Source organism: Aquarana catesbeiana, linkage group LG01 (assembly GCF_042186555.1).
Source record: "Aquarana catesbeiana isolate 2022-GZ linkage group LG01, ASM4218655v1, whole genome shotgun sequence".
Lineage (NCBI taxonomy): Eukaryota > Metazoa > Chordata > Amphibia > Anura > Ranidae > Aquarana > Aquarana catesbeiana.
The window spans coordinates 224992946-225002177 of record NC_133324.1 but is presented as its reverse complement, the minus strand read 5'-3'; the positions used below and the strand labels follow the sequence as shown (position 1 = coordinate 225002177).

General features: G+C 45.7%; 1 protein-coding gene across 1 annotated transcript in view; it reads left to right on the top strand.

The window, feature by feature from the left end:
• Positions 1 to 742: 742 nt before the first annotated feature.
• CCDC60 (coiled-coil domain containing 60) overlaps positions 743 to 9232 on the top strand; it is a 339745-nt gene continuing 331255 nt past the window's right edge. The window contains exon 1 of the mRNA XM_073625478.1: positions 743 to 874. The gene's annotated coding sequence lies outside the window, so the exon portion shown is untranslated. The remainder of the gene's footprint in view (positions 875 to 9232) is intronic.

Genomic DNA, 9232 nt, shown 5'->3' with positions numbered 1-9232 from the left:
TCCTATTTATGACAAAAGAAACTAATTGGGTCTCCGCTGTCATAAAAATCCTATGTTTTTTAGGCTTAATTCCACTTTGATAGACTTAAAAGAGGGACTGTCTATTCAAAAAAAAGGTATGACTGGGAGCCATATAATTTACCTTTACTCCCAGTTTATATCCACTAAACAGGCCTAACTAGATTCAAGAAATATATTTGATAGAGAATTTAGTACAAACCTACCAGGCAAACAATTACTAATTTAATTGGTAGTTCATTTTCAAATGCCCTGGGCTGTACAAGATTAAAATATACTTGTAAGAACAGCTTTGGTTTGTGTTGTTCCCTGGCTTCCTTGTCATTAGTAACGCAGGCATACAACAAAGGCAATGCTGCTGTCTCCGGTTACACTCAGCGCCATTACCTCCTACACACACTATATGTGAGATCTCTCTAACAAACATTGCACTTCTCAATAGGCACTGATCATGTCCTTAGTTTACTGCTTGCATCTCCTCCTACTCCACTCACAGGACAAAGAACTGACCAAACTGTAATAAAAGGCTTAGAGACAAACCACTTTACACTCATGGGAGGGGAAAACATGATTTCAGGTCATAACTTTAAGTACCTGTATTTGTTTAGTTACATGTTTTCACTCTATTGTAAAATAGTAGACACACCTGTAAGTTAAGGAAACTGATTTGTTTTAATTATTAACTATATTGTACCCCACCCCCCCCCCACCCACCTTCCTAAGTCTAGCGACCCAAACATTCTGGTAGCCAGTGGTAACCTTGTCTGTGTCTGCTTCAGGCTCTGATAACTATTACTTCATTCATGTGGAGGGAAGTCCTAGGATTTCCAAGCAGATTCTACCTCTGTCACATCAGGTTTGCATTTTACTATTTCATACTAATTTTTATGATATACTTCATACGTATTGATGTACTTTTCTTTAAAAAAATTTTTTAACACAGTATATATTAACATGTTTAACATTATTATAATGCAATCAAAATGTGAATATGTGTGTATATATATATATATATATATATATATATATATATATATATATATATATATATATATATATATATATACACACATTTTTTTTTTGTATTGTTTCTTTTTTTGTTTTAACACATTTAAAAACAAATAAACACTTTTAAACACATTTCTTATTTGCACCAGATTTCCAAAGACAATGCCAGGTTTCTAAGGTTAGTTCTTTTAATTTCTGGAAACATAGAAAAGTGACGGCAGAAAAAGACTGAAGTAGTCCATCAAGTCCGCCCACTGAAACTGTCGAACTTTTGGGGATGAGCAAATCAATGTCCGCAAAAAAAAAAAAAAAAAATTAGCATCCAAATACTGAAATTTAACCAAAGGGGCTACTCTCATTTTTTTCTTGAGTAGCTTATTAAAAAATCTACAAGTTGTTAAGAGGGTGTATTTTTTCATTTTTATTCTTTGCATTACTTTTATTTCTTTTTTGTGCATTTGATTATTATTAGTGTGATGTCACGTCACATTTTTTTTTACTTTTTTTACTGTCTGTTTCACTGTCACTTACCAAAAAAAAAAAAAAGTCAACAAGCCCAACATAGGGCTTATTTTTTTGCCATAAAAAGAAACAGGTCCAGAATAGTTGAAAAGAGCTTATGTAACCCTTTTGGAAGGTGTTTCAGGGCCTGTGTCGATAGCCCTTTTTTTTTTTGCATCAGACACGTTTTGCATTTCTATACAAGTCTAATACAAAGCCCACTTGATCAATTGCTGGTAAAACGCACCTGTCACTGAATTCTGAATGACCTAGGGCAGTGATAGCAAACCTTTTTGAGCCCGAGTGCCATAACTGAAATAAATAAGTTGGTTTTGTGTTGCAAAGTGCCAACACGGCAATTCACAAGACAGGGGTGCTAAGTGAAAGAGACGGGGTGTGTGAGAGAGATGGGGGTGTGTAAAAGAGAGAGGTTGTGTGTGTGTGAGAGAGAGGGAGGGGACAGAGAGAGAGGGGGGACACAGAGAGAGAGAGAGGGGGGACACAGAGAGAGAGGGGGGGACACAGAGAGAGAGAGAGAGAGAGAGAGAGAGAGAGAGAGGGGTTTGAGAGATGCTGAGAGGGAGGGGGGACAGAGAGAGGGAGGGGACACAGTGAGAGAGAGAGGGGGGACAGAGAGAGAGAGAGGGGACAGAGAGAGGGGGGACACACAGAGAGAGGGGACACACACAGAGGGGGACACACAGAAAGAGGGGGGACACACACACAGAGAGGGGGGACACAGAGAGAGAGAGGGGGGACACACACACAGAGAGGGGGGACACACACAGAGGGGGGAGACACAGAGAGGGGACACACACACACACAGGGGGGACACACACAGAGGGGGGACAGAGAGAGAGAGAGGGGTGTGAGAGATGCTGAGAGGGAGGGGACACAGTGAGAGAGAGAGGGGGGACACAAAGAGAGAGGGGACAGAGAGAGGGGGGACACACAGAGAGAGGGGACACACACAGAGAGAGGGGGGACACACACAGAGAGAGGGGGGACACACACAGAGGGGGGAGACACAGAGAGGGGACACACACACACAGAGGGGGGGACACAGAGAGAGAGAGAGGGGACACACACACAGAGCGGGGGGACACTGAGAGAGAGAGTGGGGACACACACACAGAGAGGGGGGGGGGGGCACTCACAGAGGGGGGACACAGAGAGAGAGAGGGGGGACACAGAGAGAGAGAGGGGGACACAGAGAGAGAAGGGGACACAGAGAGAGAGAGGGGACACACACACACAGAGGGGGGACACACAGAGAGAGAGGGGGGACACACACAGAGAGAGGGGGGACACACACAGAGAGAGGGGGGACACACACAGAGGGGACACACACACACACACACAGAGGGGGGGACACACACAGAGGGGGGACAGAGAGAGAGAGAGAGAGAGGGGGGACACACACAGAGAGGGGGGACACACACACAGAGAGGGGGGCACTCACAGAGGGGGGACACAGAGAGAGAGAGTGGGGACACAGAGAGAGAGAGGGCGGACACACACAGAGGGGGGGCACACAGAGAGAGAGGGGGGACACACAGCGAGGGGGGACACACAGAAAGGGGGGACACACAGTAAGAGGGGGGACACACACAGAGGGGGGAGACACAGAGAGGGGGGACACACACGGACAGAGAGGGGGGGACACACACAGTGAGGGGGGACAGAGAGAGAGAGAGAGGGGGGACACACAGAGAGAGAGGGGGGACACACACAGAGGGGGGACACAGAGAGAGAGCGGGGACACACAGAGAGGGGGGACACACACAGAGAGAGGGGGGGCACGCACAGAGAGAGGGGGGACATGCACACAGAGAGGTGGGACACACACAGAGAGAGGGGGGACACAGAGAGAGAGAGAGAGGGGGGACACACACACAGAGAGGGGGGACACACACAGTGGGGGGAGAGAGAGGGGGGACAGAGAGAGAGAGGGGGGACACACACAGAGGGGGGACACACACACAGAGGGACACACACACACAGAGGGGGGACACACACACAGAGGGACACACACACACACACAGAGGGGGGACACAGAGAGAGGGGGACACACAGAGAGAGGGGTTCACACAGAGAGAGGGGACACAGAGAGAGGGGGACAGTGAGAGAGAGGGGGGACACACAGAGAGAGGGGACAGCGAGGGGGAGCAGAAAGGGGGGGACACAGGGGGGGGGACTGAAAAAGAGGGGAGCTGAGAGAAAGGGAGACCTCTAGCTCTGTCCCTATCTGCAATCCCTACTCTGCCTCCCTGCCCCAGTCTTTGCATGCAGGTAATCAGTGTATAATTGTGCCCAGTACCTGTCTCCATCCTTGATCCGGGAGAGCCCTCTGCTCTGTTCCATCCAGCGGCTCCCTCACAGCCTGCGCCTCTCCGCCTGTCCTCGTCTTCCGGGCCCACAGTCAGTCTGTTCTCCGGGCCTCACTGTTGGAGGTTTGAGGAGTCCAGGCTCCAGAAGGCACCAGGGATGCCCCTCTTCGGCCATAAAATTAAGTGGTGAAATTCTTCTCTCCCTCCCGCGCTGTCAGGCCTGTAGCCTACCATGCGGAGGATTCAGGGCCGCCCACTCACTTGTGCAGACAGTTTCTTGCACCTCGCCGCTGCTTGCTTCTATCCCTTCCGTGCTCTCAGGTCTGTAGCCTTCCACATGGAGGTTGCGGAGCCGCCCACTCACTCATGCAGATAATTTCCTGCACCTCGCTGCTGCTTGCTGCCGTGTTTTCTCCCCGCCCTGAACCTGGACCTTCTCGCGTGCCCGCAGAGATGGCTCTACGTGCCAGCTGTGGCACGCGTGTCATAGGTTCGCCATCACTGACCTAGGGAGTGTTTCAAACAGACAACATCGACACAAGCCCATTGCATCCATAATAGTAATCCAAAATCACCTTTATTTTGCCTCCCCTCCCCTCCCCTTCCCTCCCCTTCCCTTCCCTTGTTTTTTCTCAGACATTTTTCAAGACTTCTGATTTTTACTGACATTGCAGGGAAAACAAAGACAAGTTCACTCATCCCTACCCAGTGCGTTTTAGCTATAAAGGGCCATTATTGATAAAAATATGATATCTTATTACCTGTATGTATTGTATTCCCAATAGTCCTCAGCATATTGATCTATTTTATTTCACATTTTTTATTTTAGTATGTTTCTTCACATTTACAGTTACATGCAGCAAACAATAAAACAGCTGTAACCCGTCTTTTTTGGGAGGGAGTGGGGGAGATATGAGAAATGGCCTTCCTCAAACACGATTTGGCGCTAAACCTATAGGTAAATAGGAGAACCAGAACCTTCGCTAAGTGGAAGAATAGGATTAATAATAAAATTGACAGTGGCTCCACCTAGGATAGGCCTTCTATGAACAGAGGACATTCTCTTCCTGGGAAATGAACCTATACAAAGTAACTGGAAGCAGAAGAACTACTGCAACCAGCATATAACATTAACCACTTGCCACCAAATCACGTACCTGTATGTCATTTGACTTCAACTGGTTGTACCGGATTGATGCCTTGCACTAGACCTCCTCTGTATGTCTAAAGGCTTTTAAAGCATCGCCTTTGGATAGTAAAATTTACCTTGTTTGTCGCCATTGTGTGGGCGTGCACAATTTTAAAGTGGGACATGTTTGGTATCTATTTACTCAGCGTGACATCATCTTTTATATTTTACAAACAAATTGGGTTGTGTATTGTGTTTCTTTGCATTGAAATTTTAAGAAAGTGCAATTTTTTCTCAAAAACTGTGTTTGAAAAACCGCGGGGCAAATACCATGTGGCATAAAAAATTGCAAAACCCACCATTTTATTCCCTAGGTTCTCAGCTAAAAAAAAATGTATAATGTTTGGGGGTTATAAGTAATTTTCTAGCAAAAAATACTGATTTAAACTTGTGTAGCTGTACCCTCTTGAGGGCTGCTGAGTGTTGTAGTCCGTCTGTCACCCTGCCCAGCCAGGCACACACTTTTCATTTACCCTCAGGCAGAAAACCAGTCCTTGAACTTTATTTTTACTGAGGGGAATAAACTTGAGATGAAATGAGATGCCCAATCTGATTTGCAGAACAATATATATGGGACCGATTATATACACCTCCAGTATATGCAACTCCAATCTCCAACTCCAACTCCAGCACATCACTTGCCTGCAGACTATCTCTCCTCAACACCTCCAGCACATCACTTGCTTGCATATCCCAGACCAGCTAGCACTGATTTATAGGCCTGACACTGACTCAGCCAGGCCTAAGGTGAATGCCCTTTGCAGGCAGGGACCGCGGGGCCCCTTTAGTCTAGCAAAATTGTAGATAGTCCCAGTGCTATCTGTCCATGTGGCTACTGAGCCTAGTACCACATCTTCGGGCCCTGCCAGGCCTCATAGCTGCAGATGCCTCTCTCCACTGCCTATGACACCCCAGTCCAGTACTCTGGCTCTGCACCCATCTCAGACTGCACGCTCCCAGTCCTCTCAGGTGTGCCTCCCAGATCTCTCAACTGTATGACACTCACCAGCCCTCTTGGCTGTGACCTGTTTTTCATCTCCTGGAGGCTTTGCCTGGCAGTGCTCTCCCACTGTCCTCTTGCTCCTGTCCAATCTGTCCAGGACACCTCCATGTGTCTGGAGAAGGGTCCTGTCTGCACTCAAGCCCCAGGTCAAAGGTCACCCCCCCCCCCAGACTGGGGAGCTCCCTCAAAGATGATGACAGCCTAGCACTCCATCTCCAGTTTCCTCCAGAACAACTCCTCCCAAGCTGGGCTGACCCTATGTATTTAAGGAGACCTGCCCCCTGCCAATCCAGATTGGGGATTGGTCAGGGCTCCTTAGAACACCCCAGACAGCACCACCTACCCTCTCCTCCTTCCCTTCCAGAAAACACTACAACATTTTGGAAAGAAGTGTGAGGTCTTGGTGATGCTGGCTGTGAGTCACCCAGCTCCACTCTGAGTCACTCCCAACCCAGATCAAAACATACCCAGGCTTGGCTGCTAGCCAAGCCTGGAAATATACCTACTTTCACAAAAAAAAACATACACTATCCTTCTAGCACACTAGAGGGTACTACACTTGTAAACAAAAAGTGCCAGAAAAAGCCTGGTCTTCAAGTAGTTAACCATAAGTATATAGATGCACAACAGTACAATACATCCTTTATATTAGAGGTGATTAATTACAATACATACATTCAACGTACAAACAGATATTATCAGCAAAGGGCCTGATAGGCATCCTGGTGGAATTGTGCACATATACCTGAACATACAGTGTGTATATATATATATATATATATATATATATATATATATATATATATATATTAGTATCTCACAAAAGTGAGTGCACCCCTCACATTTTTGTAAATATTTTATTATATCTTTTCATGTGACAACAACACTGAAGAAATGACACTTTGCTACAATGTAAAGTAGTGAGTGTACAGCTTGTATAACAGTGTACATTTGCTGCCCCCTCAAAATAACTCAACACACAGCCATTAATGTCTAAACCGCTGGCAACAAAAGTGAGTACATCCCTTAGTGAAAATGTCCAAATTGGGACCAAAGTGTCAATTCTTTGTGTGGCCACCATTATTTTTCAGCACTGCCTTTAACCCTCTTGGGCATGGAGTTTACCAGAGCTTCACAGGTTGCCACTGGAGTCCTCTTCCACTCCTCCATGACGACATCACAGAGCCGGTGGAAGTTATAGACCTTGAGCTCCTCCACCTTCCTTTTGAAGATGCCCCACAGATGCTCAATAGCGTTTAGGTCTGGAGACAGGCTTGGCCAGTCCATCACCTTTACCCTCAGGTTCTTTAGCAAGGCAGTGGTCGTCTTGGAGGTGTGTTTGGGGTCGTTATCATGTTGGAATACTGCCCTGCGGCCCAGTCTCTGAAGGGAGTGGATCATGCTCTACTTCAGTATGTCACAGTACATGTTGGCGGAAGAATTATTGTTAGGCCAGTCATATTGAGCAATGGGTGGTGCTACATCCAGTATTCTAAAAAGAAGGAAAAAAGGGGGTCCCCTATATGGTGGACTTAAGGCACACTAGTTTTACAAAAGATTTTTGTAGATGTATGAGTGCTGCCAGCATTGCTGCAGAGGTTGAAGGGGTGGGGGGTCAGCCTGTCAGTGCCTAGACCATACGCCACATACTCCATCAAATTGGTCTGCATGGCTGTCATCCCAGAAGGAAGCCTCTTCTGAAGATGATGCACAAGAAAGCCCGCAGTTTGCTGAAGACAAGCAGACTAAGGACATGGATTACTGGAACCATGTCCTGTGGTCTGATGAGACCAAGATAAATCTATTTGGTTCAGATGGTGTCAAGCGTATGTGGCGGCAACCAGGTGAGGAGTACAAAGACAAGTGTGTCTTGCCTACAGTCAAGCATGGTGGTGGAAGTGTCATGGTCTGGGGCTCCATGAGTGCTGCCTGCACTGGGGAGCTACAGTTCATTGAGGGAACCAACATGTACTGCCAACATGTACTGAAGAAAAAAAGGGGGTCCCCTATATGGTGGACTTTTAAGGCACACTAATTTTACAAAAGATTTTTGTTGAGTTGTGAAAGTTTCAAGAAAACATTTATTTAGAAAAATATATAGAAAAGTATATATATAAAATTAAAAACATGGAATGTTCTGACACATCTGCAGTTTTACACCATCGATACAGAAATATACAATACAGTTTACGGTTTCTTGCACCCGACGCGCTTCAGGGGTATAAGCAAGAAAAAAACATATTTCTAGAAGCATGATAGTATTTGGTAGTATAGGGTATAGTTCAAATGCAGTAATTTGAGAAAAAAAAACTTTTTTTGAGAAAAAAAAACTTACAGGTGTTACATAGTTACATAGTTAGTCAGGCTGAAAAAAGTCACAAGTCCATCCAGTTCAACCTTAAAAACAATAACTAAATCAAATAAAAAACATCGTACAATCCAATATACCCAATTTTATACCCTCAGTTGATCCAGAGGAAGGCAAAAAACCCCAGCAGAGCATTCTCCAATTTGCTACAGCAGGGGAAAAAATTCCTTCCTGATCCCCAAAGAGGCAATCGGATTTTCCCTGGATCAACTTTACCTATAAATGTTAGTAACAAGTTGTATTATGTACATTTAGGAAAGTATCCAGGCCTTCCTTAAAGCAATCTACTGAGCTGGCCAGAACCACCTCTGGAGGGAGTCTAGTCCACATTTTCACAGCTCTTACTGTGAAGAAACCTTTGGAGATCAAATCTCTTTTCCTCTAGACGCAAAGAGTGCCCCCGTGTCCTCTGGGATGACCGTAAAGAGAATAACTCAACACCAAGTTCACTATATGGACCCCTTATATATTTGAACATGTTTATCATATCCCCCCTTATTCTCCTCTTCTCAAGAGTGAATAAATTCAGTTCCTCTAATCTTTCCTCATAGCTGAGCTCCTCCATGCCTCTTATCAGTTTGGTTGCCCTTCTCTGCACTTTCTCCAGTTCCCCGATATCCTTTTTGAGAACTGGTGCCCAAAACTGAACTGCATATTCCAGATGAGGTCTTACTAATGATTTGAACAGGAGCAAAATTATATCTCTCTCTGAAGTCCATACCTCTCTTAATACAAGAAAGGACTTTGCTCGCTTTGGAAACCGCAGCTTGGCATTGCATGCTATTATTGAGCTTATGATCTACCAAAACCCCCAG